Source organism: Lissotriton vulgaris, chromosome 3_1 (assembly GCF_964263255.1).
Source record: "Lissotriton vulgaris chromosome 3_1, aLisVul1.2, whole genome shotgun sequence".
Lineage (NCBI taxonomy): Eukaryota > Metazoa > Chordata > Amphibia > Caudata > Salamandridae > Lissotriton > Lissotriton vulgaris.
In genome coordinates, this window is record NC_141689.1 from 500619516 (window position 1) to 500633240 (window position 13725).

The 13725-nt window shown below is 45.5% G+C and overlaps 1 protein-coding gene across 3 annotated transcripts in view; it reads left to right on the top strand.

The window, feature by feature from the left end:
- AP3B1 (adaptor related protein complex 3 subunit beta 1) overlaps positions 1-13725 on the top strand; it is a 2001071-nt gene that overhangs the window by 875792 nt on the left and 1111554 nt on the right. The gene's annotated exons all lie outside the window — the stretch shown is intronic.

The following is a 13725-nucleotide window of genomic DNA, read 5'->3' on the forward strand; positions in this document are numbered from 1 at the left end:
CATGGCTGCTTGGGGGGGACTTTAACATGGTACTGGACACACATTTAGATAGGTCCTTCCCCCCCACTTCGAGCCGCGACAGTGGCGTCTACCGCGCAAGCGCTCAGGGATTGGCTTGCACACTGGGGTGTGTGACACTTCTGGCGCGTGCAGCACCCCACAGACAGAATCTACTCCTTCTACTCCCCAGTCCACGACCTACACGTCCGCCTGGATAGAATAATCGGCACTCAGTCCTTGCTCCTGATCCTTGTTGAGACAGAATACTTAGGAAGAATGCACTTGGATCACAACCCCCTATGGTTTAAGATCAGCTGGGAGGCCGGCCGTCCCCCCGTGCCCACGTGGCGGCTACAGCCGTTCTTTATTGGGCACGGCCATCCTAGCCTACTTTGAGGACAATTAGGGGACGGCGAGCAGCGCACTGGTGGAGTGGGAGGCACACAAAGTAGCTATTTGCGGGCATTGCATGGGGGCCACTTGGAACATATGGAAAAAGTTATCAGCTTCCCTGACGAAATTGGAGTTGGAGCTTGGCGATCTACGTACTCCGCACGCAGCACCTATGGAGCAGTTGCACTGCCATAATTACGCGGCGCACACTTCCAGGACGCACGCCAAAGCGGATCGAGCTGGCCGGTTGCTGGCCTGATTGGTGCAAAGTGAGGGACGTCAAGCCCCCATAGGCGCACTGCGCACCGCGTAGGGGAAGTTGGTATACACTCAGAGAGAAATACACCGCGCACTGACCGATCATTATAAGCAACTATACCAGTCTCGAGGCACAGGTCCCCGGCACGCGCTGGACACGTTCTTGGAAGCCCTTACCTTACCCGTGGCGACTGAGGATCATAGGGGCGCGCTCAATGCTCCGCTCACCCTGGAAGAAGTGGGAGGCGCCATTCGAGACATGGCGGCTGGAAAAACCCCTGGGCCGGATGTCCTGCCTGCCGAATATTACAAGGCAAACAGGGACACTCTGGCGCCCCTGCTCCTTCAGCTGTTTAACACGGCCATAGACGAGGGTTCGTTCCCCCCGTCCATGCGGGAAGCGTTTCTAGTCTCCTTACCTAAGCCGGACAGGGACCCCAATGCTTTAGGCTTGTATAGGCCGCTGGCAATGCTAAACGTGGACTATGAAATCTTTGCGAAAATCTTAGCAGAGCGAATCGCAGCAGTGGTCCCACACCTAGTGCACCCGGATCAGAACGGGTTTGTGCCGGCACAGTCTACATCACTGAACCTCAGGAGGTTCTTCCGAGTGGCGGCAGAGGCAACAAGGGACTGGCCCAGGGCAGGGTGTCTGATAATTGATTTGGAGAAGGCCTTCGACTGCCTAGAGTGGAGGTACCTGACTGCGGTGCTCTCGCGATGTGATCTGGGTGAAGGCTTCTTGCAGGCGGTTCGGCTCCTCTACACGAACCCTGAGGTTTGGTTGCGGCTGGGTCCATATATTTCTGAGTCAGTGGCGGTGGGCCGGGGCACCCATCAGGGATGTCCCCTGTCCCGCTGCTGTTCGCACTGGCGGTGGAACCGTTGGCGGTGGTGTTGCAGCAGACACTGGGAGCGGGGATTCCGCCTGGGGATGCGACCCATCAGGTCTCGCTTTATGCAGATGACCTGCTTGTGTTAGTTAGGGATGTGACGCGAGTACCGGAGAGGCTGACCCAGGTGCTGGAGAACTTCGCAGTTGTCTCGGGCTTAAAGTAAACGCGGGCAAGTCATGTCTCTATGCCTTGCGGAAACAGAGGATCCGGGGTACTGTCTTGGTGCCACGAGGGTCCAATGGAAGGCCGACACCTTCCGATACCTAGGGGTACAGGTCTATAGGCAGCCGGCTAATCTGTTTGACGGCTATCTGGGTAGGTTGGTGGCAGCGCTTTGATCCCAAATACGTTTTTGGACTACTCTTCCGCTGACCATGACGGGCAGGGTGGCCCTGGCCAAAATGGTTATGCTCCACAGAGTCCTGTACTATTTTGTTAATTTGCCCCTCTGTGTCGCCATCCTTCTTTTCATCGCTCAATATGATGCTACGGGACTTCATATGGGGCACGTCTCGACACCGGTTGGCGCTTGCGAAATTGTTTGTGCCAACGGATAGTGGCGGGCTCGCTGCTCCCTGTTTTGAGCATTATTACCTAGCGGCGCAGCTTGAGTGGGTCACCCGCTGGCTGGCGGACAGAGGTAGGGAGGACACCGCCACAGTGGAACCACCGTATTCGCTGGAGCGCATCACTCCGCTTTTCCACCCGCTGGCGACACCTGCAAGGCCTGCCCCGCTACTGCTGGTGGTAGCCTGCAAGTGCTTCCTCAGAGCCCTCTACATTACCCAGAGAGTACTTTCATATGCGCCAGCGGTGCCTCTGGGGGCTTTCCTGGGGGGGGGTGACGGGATCCTTGCGCGGCCCATGTTGAATCTTTGGAAAGAGGCAGACATACAGACATTGGGAGACCTCTACCGCGATGCCGCACTGGTGCCATATGAGACCCTGGTAGCGGAAGACGGGCTTCCCCCTGGGGGGTTCCTGCTGCACTGATCCATGGTGGCAAAGATGTCGGCCAAGTGGGGAGACATGTCATCGGAGCCTGCAACACATTTAACCATGCAATACCTGCACGTCATGGAGAGGGGTAGGCACCTGGTACGTTGGTTTGCGGGGTCGTTGAGGGTACATACGGGGGCTAGCTTGACTTCACTCAGGGCTAAGTGGGAGCAGGACATGGGCAGGGCATTGTCCGACAAGGAATGGGATAGAATACTCAAAAGCCCAGTGCGCATCCCCAGAAACCTACGCTTCCGCCAAACACAACTATATGTAGTACACAGGGTCTACCGCACACCTGCGCTCATAAATAGAGATTTCCACTGTGTGGACGCGTCCTGCCTTAGGTGCGGGGAGCTCGATGCGGGGCTCCTTCACCTCCTATGGAGCTGTCCCAGGTTGGACTCCTACTGGGGTGCCATTGGTGAGTTGCTGCGTAGATGCACTGAGCGTACTATACCCCTGGAGTGGCCGGAATACATATTGCATCAATTTAAGAGACCACCCAAAGACAGGGCGTCCTTTCGCTTCTTAGACCTGGGGTTGGTGGTGGCTGCGCGCCTCCTTACGAGGGGCTGGAAGGCAAGCGACCCGCCGAGTGTTCAGGCGTGGACCTCTTCCCTTCAAGCGTGGGCCCAGGCGGAATGAATGGCCATACGCAGGGAGGAAACGGTGGGCTTTCGGAGGGAACCTATGGCGGAGCGGTGGGAGTGCATGCTTGGTGTCTTACAGCGGGATGGGCGGGCGGGGGATGCAAGAGCTGCGTAGGATTGAGTGGTGTCATCGGCGGGCTGGGGTGTGCTGCGGATGAGCTCCAGTTCGATTACATACTTGAATGTCATCCTCGATTGCTGGAGCATGTGAGCTCCTGATGTGTAGTGCAGCTGTGATCAGCGAATGAGCGCGTGCGTAGGGGGGGGGGGGGGGGCTGTCCCGGTGGGGGTGGGGTGGGCAGTGGGTGTCGGTGTTTTTACTTCAGCTGCAATTGTTTCTCCATGTTTTCCTTTACTGTTTGGTTTCAACTGTTATATATAAAAAGTCAATCTTGGGCGCAAACCTGTTGCTGGAAGGATCCGTCCTCCGCTATGCTACTGTAAGACGACTTAGCGTGTGGACAGCTATGGACTCACCTTGGGGCGATGGCCCTGACGGCATGTGTTTGGCCAGCGCTGGGAGGGTATTCTGCCTACCAATTACACATATGGACTTGTACCCCCTGATTATTAGTAGCAAGGCCTGAAGTAGTGTGTCCGGAATACTCAGTTGCTGCGCCGCCAGTGAGATAAAGTCCAATGCACTGTGATTTTCTTTACTGTAATGTGTTTTAAAAAAATTGCTAATAAACAGATTTGACCAAAAAAAAATAATCAATAAGAACATCCACCTCCTCTACTGAACGGAACATGTACATGTGGTTACTCCACATGATACGCAATGATGCTGGAAACCTCAATTGAGCCTTGGCCCCCAGCTTATTCAGTTTCCATTCTTTTACACAGCTCTCACTGTTTTGTGGCTGTTATGTGAAAGGTATCCGATCTGATAGAAAAAGAAAAGGAGTTTGAAAATGATCTAGAATTAATCAGTCCTTCCTTCAGAGCCACGGATAGAATCTTTTCTTTAACAGTGTACGTAAGAAAATTTATTGAGATATTCCTAGGCTTCTGTTTGGCTGGGTTTCTTTTAAGCTGGTCACGATGGACTTGTATTTCATAAACCAAGTCTAAATCAGGAGAATCCTTTAAGACAGTTTCTTTTAGCAAAGATAATACAAATTATTATTATTATTATTATAATATTTATTTTTATAGAGCGTGCTGCTACCCGGAGGTTTCCCGGCGCTAAAGACATTTTGAGCGAAAATACAGTAGGGGGACAGAAGGGCCTGTAAGAGGATTATTGGTTGAACAACCATGTTTTTAGGTTCCTACGGAATTGGAGGTAGCATTTGTCCGTGCGGAGCTGGACAGGGAGAGAATTCCAAAGAGAAGGGGCAAGGTATGAGAAGGAACGTCCACCCATTCTTGCTCGGTTTATCCTGGGTACCTAAAACTTATGTTGGCTTGAGGAGCGTAGGGTTCTTGGGGGGCAATATTGATGAACAAGCGTGCTCAGGTAGGATGGTGCTTTGCCTGCCTTAATTCTGTGCATGAAACACAAGGCTTTAAATTCTGTGCGGCTTTCGATTCGAAGCCAGTGAAGACTACGTAGACCAGAGGAGGTGGAAGATTTTTTGGGCAGTTTGCAGAGCAGCCTAACCGCTGTTTGAAGTTTCCTCGTGACTTCTTTACAGGCTCCCAGGTACAAGATGTTGCCGTAGTCCAGTCTAGATGTGATTAGGGCCTGGACTACGGTTTTTTGTGTGTCCTGGGGGAGCATCCACATGATTTTCCTGAGCCACTTGAGGATGGTAAAACAAGTGGCTGCAACTCTGACCGCTTGTTGTTTCATAGACATTTGGTCATCAAAAATGATGCCAAGATTGCGAGCGGTTTTGGAGGGAGAGGGTGTGGGACTCATCCGAGGTGGCCAATGTTGGGGGCCCCACAAGGCAGTGTGTTTACCAAACAGTAGCAGTTCGGTCTTTCCTCCATTGAGTTTGTTTGTTATCATGCATCCATTTGGCAATGTTGTTTAGGCCGGAGCAGAGGGAAGACGGGTTAGAATGTGCATTAGCGGAGAGTGAATAGATGAGCTGGGTGTCGTCAGCATATGAGTAAATCGTCAACCCAGTAGCAAGCGGACTGATGTACAAATTAAATAAAATGGGGCTGAGAATCGAGCCTTGGGGAACCCTAAATTTAGAGTCATGAGGTTTTGAAGAGGATGTGGAAGAGAAGACTTGGAAGGTTCTGTCAGTAACAAAACCTTTATTATCAGCTTCTTCAAGAGCTTCAGGAACATTGATAAGTCTATGGTTGTTATTTCTTGTATGATTCTCCAAACGCTCTAAATCGTCTTTAAGTTCCCTGTTTTGGTCTTCTAAGTTCGCTATTTCCATTGTGGAGGTATGGAGTGCCTCCTTAATTTTAGGTATTTCCAACTCCAATGCGTCCGTTCTTAGGGATACCTCCTGCAGCTTGTGGGCTAGCGCCTCACAGGATGCTTGAATCGCTGCCTGGTTTGACTCCGAGACCGTAAATCTCTTCCCCATGTCTTCCTTAAGGGCCAGTAAGATTTCCGCCAATGGCCCGGGCCCTGAAGAATTTACTGGGGTGGCTGAGGTTACTAGTTCAGGGTGAGGACTCGGTTGGGCGTCCTGAACCTTCAGAGACCGAGAACCTATTGGAAATACTTACCATGGGGTGGATGGCAGAGCGAAGATCCCCAGCCGTTTTAGCCTCCACCTCCCCTAAACCCCTTATGGGATTGGGAATAACATGGGACTGCATGATATTTAGAGATGATTCTGGCAAACCATGAAGCTTGGAAGAAGCGGAGCTCAATGGGGTGTCAGATCGCAAGCTACTGGACACCGAAGAGCTTCCCTTATTGGGGCACCGATTCCTAGGAGTAGACAGAACTTTATAGAATGTTTTTAATGAAGGAGTGATTTTTACTTTAGAAGATGGAACTATCTTCCCCCTGCCTCTCCCTCTACCCTTATCTCCAGTTGTAGTCTACGTGGTGGTAACACCCTTACTCTGCCTGGCAAATACTTGGACCTCAGCAACAGGAAGGGGGGAGGGGGGGGGGGTGTTGGCACTGTGTTCTCAATAATAGCAGAATACTTGATAGTCCTAGTACGCAGGGTATACCTACACACTTTGGGTAATGGAGCACCAACTTGCTGAACTTGGGCAGTACATATCTCCATACGATATAGAGACCCTCCTTGCACTCTACCAAACTCTGATGGCTTTCCATGCCGGTATATAATCACATGACAATCCGGGAGATCCAGTGAGTCTCTGGAAAGGCTACAGAGCCTTTAACCTTCTTCAGAGAAGAAAACCTTAGCTTTACGTTTATTGGGAGCGTCAGGGAGTAAGCGCCCTACCTTGTACAGGCACCCTATCGCGCTCTCCCCTCTCCAAACGGCGGTCTTCAGGCCTTCTTTGATGGCCAAACTCCTCCTTGCGCTCTCTCCACTGCAGACCCCGGTCTTCAGGCTCGCATATTCGCAGGTGCTAACTCTTCCGCTTATGACCTGGAACCGAATGCAGGCAACGCCGCTGCGCTGGCACTCGCGAGCCGTGCCCACCCACTGCGAGGCTCGGAGCGCCGGCGATCCTCTGCCAGAGTCAGGCACCATTCACCACGCCAGAGCAGGCTAATCCCAAGAGCAGGAAGGGGATTAAATATAAAGTGAGGATGAGGTGAGGAGCATAAGGGGATTAAAACTAAAGTTAATTCATCCAGGAGCCCCCTAGAGGAAATCTGCACACGGCCTGAGGGAGTATCAGCCGCGACCGCTAGTTTACGGCCGCCATGTTCCCCCTGGTCAAACAAGATACATTTCAAACTAATATCAGAAAATATTCCGAAAATTAATTGAATCAGTCGTAATTGACACTTGGGGAGTTCAGATCCAAGCCAATGGGCATACTGCAAGCCCTTACAACTCAGGATTGACAATTCAATTGTTAACAAAAGCTTGTTAATTATATATTTAATTCTGAAATTACCCCAGTTGTCCTCTCAGATAACTCAGTCTATCTATCTCAGTCTATCAAAATTTCCCTTCAATCAAACTTCATGCGGAATAATAGTCCTTATTGGGAACTTAATACATCACTACTGCGCAACCAAAAAATCATATCCCAAATAAACTGCATTAACAAAAACCTTTTTTTTTTTTTTTTTAAATCAAGTCCTCAGAAATCTATTCTTAAAAAGTTTAAGCTGGCTAAAAAAAGCCTTCCTTAATAAAAAAATCTATTAATGTCTGACTGGAGTTAAAAAAAAAAAAAAAACTGATCCAGAAAACCAGACCTACTCAAAAGGAAATTAGAATAACAATTTACATTTTTGCTATCCAACACACATGAGTTTTAGAAATTCTTTGAATTCGAACTGACACCAAGGTTTGACACCTGTTCAAACATTTGTAGAATGCAGCAACTAGACGAATCATTGATTATGCACAAAATGTTTCATTCCAAAAAAAGGGAAAGAGCCACAGTTCTTAAAGAACTGTACACCAATATTAATAATAAATGCAGACAGTAAAATTAATGTATAAATCCTTACCTCCTGATTAGAGAACCATATACTACTTATTAAAAAAGTAGATCAAATGGTCTTTATGAAAAGAATAGCAGAACCGAGCATCAAACTCCTCACAAATATCAGTTCCTCAACTAAAAGTCAACAAGGCAATATTTAGTGAGGTATAGTACTATATGCTAAGAAACCAAAAAGCTTTTCCTGGTAGAATTGAAATAACACTTAAATTGTTTATATACAACTGTAAGCCAACAATTTTATTATGCAAGTTTTCAGATTGGAAAGAGGCACAAAAAGGGTGCACTCTGTCTTCACTTCTCTTCATCCCAGGCTTGGAACTGTTTCTCAGCAAAATGAGTAATAACAATCTGATACAAGGCTTCCAAATCTACCACAGCAGATACAAACTAACAGCACACCCAGATGACATCCTTATTCTTCTTAATGACCCAGAAATGTGCAGCCCTAACCTATTAAATACAATATCTGACTATGCTACTACATCAGACTGTCTAGTCAATGGAGACAAAACAGAAATGATCATTTATTAATACTGTATAAAAAATCAAATCGCAAAATTCACATTAATGTGGAGCCCATCACATATCACCCCTTGAACGATTCTATTCATAACTGGAATTTTTTTACTTATAAAATACAGTCTCATACAGAGGTTCTGAGAATAGAACTCTATGATCATGCTTCATTGAATTTATTGCGCAAGACTAGAAACTGTTAACTCCTTGGCTGTATATATGTATTTATCTCATGAAAGGGTGTTTCCAGGTCACCCTTATGTCGTATATACACATCAAGGGCAGCCAAGAATCCCCCCATATTCTGAGTGGCGGTTTTTAAATAATGTTTTTTTCCATACCCGACACCCCGCCACCCCCGCTTTAATGGGGGACAACCTCTTTCCGGCCCTTGGGCGGGAGTAGTTGGGTAGTGGCCAATCGTTTCTGGGCACTGGCAAATGCACTAATGAGCTGGCCCGGTGCTTATTTTTTGGCCTTCTCATTCATATGCACGTGACCTCATTAGAGACAGTACATGCATATCATATAGGCCTGGAAAGGTTTTTCTATCCCCTCCAAGGCCCATCTAAGGATCCAGTTGGTGCGCAAGGCTATGGATGGGATAAAGGCAGCTGTTACTGCCCTCCGCTCTTCCCTAGCCATGTCTACTAGGCTCTAGCCACTGTTTGCTGTTGGTCAAAAGGAGGGGTGAGAGAGAGAGAGATCTGGAGGAGCAACCAGGTTCTAACCACTCCTACCACAGAAAAGGAGATCAAGAGGTGGGAATTTGAAGGGGGAGTTGAATTTTTCCTAGTTTCTCCTCTTATAATCCCCTCTTCCTAATTCAGTTTCAGGCAGCTGCTTCATCTCAGAGTTCTTCTCTTTACGTGAGAAGCTGTGGGAAAGGAAAGGGCTTTGTCTTTGCCCCAGCAGAGATCCATATGCCACTTGGTTTTTCTTCAATATAAGAATAATCCAAACAATGTCAGAATACTTTCTGGACCCCAGAAACCGTTTTGTGCCCCCGAAAGGAGACAGACTTCGTTTGGAACTTTGCTTATGCTAAGAAAGTATTCAAACACCAGCTGGCTCTTTGCTAGGGTGCAGAAACACACGTCTGCGTGCCAGTGATGAACTCAGACACTGTTTGAATTTGTTTTTATCTTCAGGAAAAATCCTCACGTTTTTGTGATGGAAAGTTCTGTAATGTGTAGGGAATGGCGAAGTTCCTACCACAAGTCTACCGTTCAAAATAGTACCTCTTGTGTGGGTGGACCAAACCTAAACCACAATGTGACTGTGTGAATGCATTTACTGTCAATCTAGTGTCAATGTGATCTTCAGATGGTCACAATTTTGACTGCGTAATTTCCGTCTTATACAGTTGACCTGCCCTCAAGTGGGATGCCGTGTTTATCAAGACGGGTGTGTGAACACTGCATGGTAGGAAGTTTGTAATTTTCTAATGTTTTCCGTCATAGAAAAGAGTTGAATTTTGTGTGTGTGCTTGATATCCATACTTTGGCGTTTGCTGGGGATTCTGGGAAACAAACAATGTTTGGATTCATTCAGGCTACATCACAGTGGATTTACCAATGGCTTTAGTTTTCAGAAATTTCTAAGCTTGCAACATACCCCAGGGTGCCAGCTAGCCAGGCGCCTATATATATATTGCCGGCGTCCATGGTAGAATCGACCAATCAATAACATTCCCTAGTACCTAGCTTGTGGATCCGTTCTCAGACCGATTAAAATGCATCCATATATAAGTATTCCACACTCAAAACACTTAGGGGAACACAGATTTGGGGAAAACCTTTGGAAGGATATGTTCCTGAGTGAGGAAGACTGAAGAAACCAAATGTGTTTCAGGGAAATAAATGCTAAAAACTGACACACATGTTCAGCACAATCTTGCAGCTAGCCAGTCAAGGTGAAGGAAGTATTGCACCTAGAGATAGAAACTTTAGGATGAGTTGATGTTAAAAAATATGAGTGAAGTTCATTTACATACAGTGCAAAAGTGACCTACGTTACCTAAAGAAAGGTATCCAAAACCGCGATTTTTCTTGCATCTGCTTTTTACATTTCCAGAATGCAGTACACCCAGTTTATTGCCTTTAGGCAATCTGAACCCACAGCAACTCATACATCTTTGGTGTGCTGATGCTAAGGAGACTCAAAAGAACAAAGTTGGGGGTCAAGTCTTGGCAGCGATGTGTTACTGCTGGAAAGACGTGAGAAGGAGTTGCCATATTATGGGGGAAAATGCTAAACATCTCACATGTTATGTTCAGCTTTATCTTGCGACCAGCCACAAAGAGTCGCTGGCGGGCTGAATGCCAACTTCCTCAAATTATATTCAGACAAAACCAAAATTCTATTTTGGGTCCTTGATGTCTTTCGTCTCCCGCCCCTCCACCTATTGGTGGTGCCAAGAAAAGGAGCTACATTAGAATACGTGCTATTCTCATGCTCACAAATGAAATATTATTAGACCAACATTTTCCTGGAAAAATATAGACGTTATCGCCCCAGAATATGATAAACCACTACTGAGCCTTCTCCGGTCAAAAAATAAAAAATACTTCTTTTATATGTGGACCCAAGATCTCAAATCCCTCCTCCTACTGAGGAGTAACTGGAATTCTCCTGACCCTCCAAATATAAATCATTAGATTAGAACGGAGTACTATTTCTACACCTCTTAGGACAGATAAAACAACCTCTGGATAATACTTACAGAAAACCTTCATGATTGACCATTGACTATTGTCTCAGATTGGAAACTCACAAACCACCATGAAACTTGTAATGTATAAAAACAATTGCCTTTTAGTAACCTAGCCTCAGCCTGTTCCCTATTTCTCATCGCTTACTACACCTTTCCCCTCTTGTTCAGCAAAAACGGACTCCTAATTCTCTCACAACCACTTCTTTCTACTGTCTGGCAGCATTACAAGCCCCTGTCTGTTGCTTTTATCACCAGGGAACTTGCCAGTGTTTTACCGTCAGTGTCATGTTATGTATTTTGTTATAGTATGCCTTTAAAATCAATAAAAATATTAAAACGAAAATGCCGTTGAGTGTTGGTATTTATTTAAGGTATGTACATGTTTTTGTATAGAGCTACAGTGTTACTTATTTTGTAAATTCTTTGTTGGTTATTTATTTCAGTACTTTACTGCTTTTTGTTTTGAATTTCCATGGTAGCCTTATCATTCATTGGAAAATGCTTTTTTATTTAATTTCATTCGCTTGACATGAATAAGTAAGAAAGGTCATATAATGCTCAATATTGAATTGATCAATCCAAATATTTGATCTTCCCACGTTTGTTCATCCAAGTCTTTTTCCAGAGATCATTTACCTACTACTGCTGCATGTGTCCTTATGTTACAGTAACACTTGAATATGCAAATGTTGTTTGACTGTATTGTGTGCACCCATATCATAAATTAATCTAAACTTTATTTAAATGGTTGAAATGTTTTTCATCTGACTCAATCACGTTTCTCCATTTTTAAAGTGGACACATGATTCCAGTGCATTGCAGGTGCTTGTGAAATTTCGTAGCATGTGATGTGAGCTATTTCACTTTTTGTGTAATCATTTGGTGGGATCCTTATTAAAGTATAACTTATGAACCTCATGCTTAGATTTTGAATTTCTCAGACTCGATTCCCTCTTCAGGGTATGTCGCCACTCATAATACAGACTTAATTCTCCCACTAACCAGGAGAAGTAGTATTTAATATGTTAAGGAGAACGAATTAAAATCCAAAAGATCACAAGACTGGAGTCTTTGATTGAGTTCTACTTCTGTTTTAGGATGGATTACAGTTTTCTTTCTCTCTCCATTTTTCGATTGTGTATGTTTGACCAATAGGTAATTTGGATTTTCATTTCGGAACTATAACAACTATTCAGATATTTTTAAAATAAAATCTGGACTATGGTCAGTCCAGGTCATCATTCACGAACTGGTTCTTTGCTCAAATGACCGAATGAGCCCAAACCTCTTTAAATAACACTGTGAACCTTCTGGTGATGGTTGATTCCTAGATAAAGCTGCAGCTTTTCTGGCAAGCCATTCCATCATGATGTTCGTTTGATTCCTTGCTACTGCTTACCCCCCCCCAAAGCCCCCCCCCCCCCGTTTGCCAACTTTGTAAAATCTGGAATTTTCTGTTTAAAATATTATTTTCATAATTTAACTAAGTGCAACAACTTCAGGAGCCATGACTCTGTGCTTTCAAGCCTAGACTGTCACTTTTGCATATTTCTTGGCCTCACTGAATATATGTGGAGCAAAAATTGGAAATCTGTAGCAATACAAAGTAAAGAAACAACTATAAGAAAGAAGTACATCCCAGCCGTGATACTCAAGATAATTGTAGGGGCCACATGCTGCCCTCCTGACCTTTACATGCGATTCCATGGTCAACAGCAGGAATGGGCTGCTGTTTATTGGACTCGGCATTAACATTCAAAATATGTTCAATAAACAGCCAAGCATTTGTTTAAAGGTTAACTGAAGTTAAAGAACTAGGGTGTCCTGCATCACTTAACTTTAGAAACACCTTCATTTTTAAAGACATCTTATAGCAAAAGCATGAAACGCTATACAAAATTCTAAATCGTAGTTCTTTAACATGCAGTATCATTTCACCTTAGTACATCAAATTATAGCAGCGCATTGAGAAGTTTTTATAAAAAGTGCTAGTTTTCAAACATTAATTTAGAAACATTAATTCTCCCCTTCCCACCCTGACAACAATGTCAGTAGTGAACTAAGAGGCAAGCTAGTTGTTAAGTGGACTCTTTGGGTGGCATGGGTTTCTGTTATACCTGAACAACATTATAGTTTATTAAAGCAAACACAGCAGAAGGTTTCGTACAGTGCACATTCTATAGTCATGTATTTCGATGTCTTCATATGTCATAATGAAGAAAAAGAAGGGAAAGTGAAATAAAGCAAGTGACTAGGGTCACACAATTTGATTAAGTGGAGAATTCCAGGTTTTTGGTTTACCATTTTGCAATTCAGACACCAGATGTGTATGCTTTGCTTCCATTAACACCCAATCAATCTTACCGCCAACCTACCCCCCAACCCTTGACTGCCACCCTGCTGACATCGGTACAGCCCTCAGTCACATCACAGTCCAAACTTTGTGGCCACTCTGAAACTGTTTGTGAGTACCCATGATTAAGAGCCTGTACTGGCTACCAGTAAGGAAGCACATCCTGTTTAAAACTTGAAATGCTTATCTGGCATAGCAAGATGCATCCCATAGTCTGTTAACTAAAAATTCCAGTCTGTATACAATGGCAAGCATTGAGGCCAGGTTCTCCTCAACAGTTAAGGTCCATCACTTCCCCAGCAGCAGAATAGAGAGCTAGTCTTTTTAGGTCCTGTATAGCGATGTAGCGCATGCACTGCCCGCCTTGGCGAGATCTATTGTTGTCGACTTGGTTGCCGAAGGGAG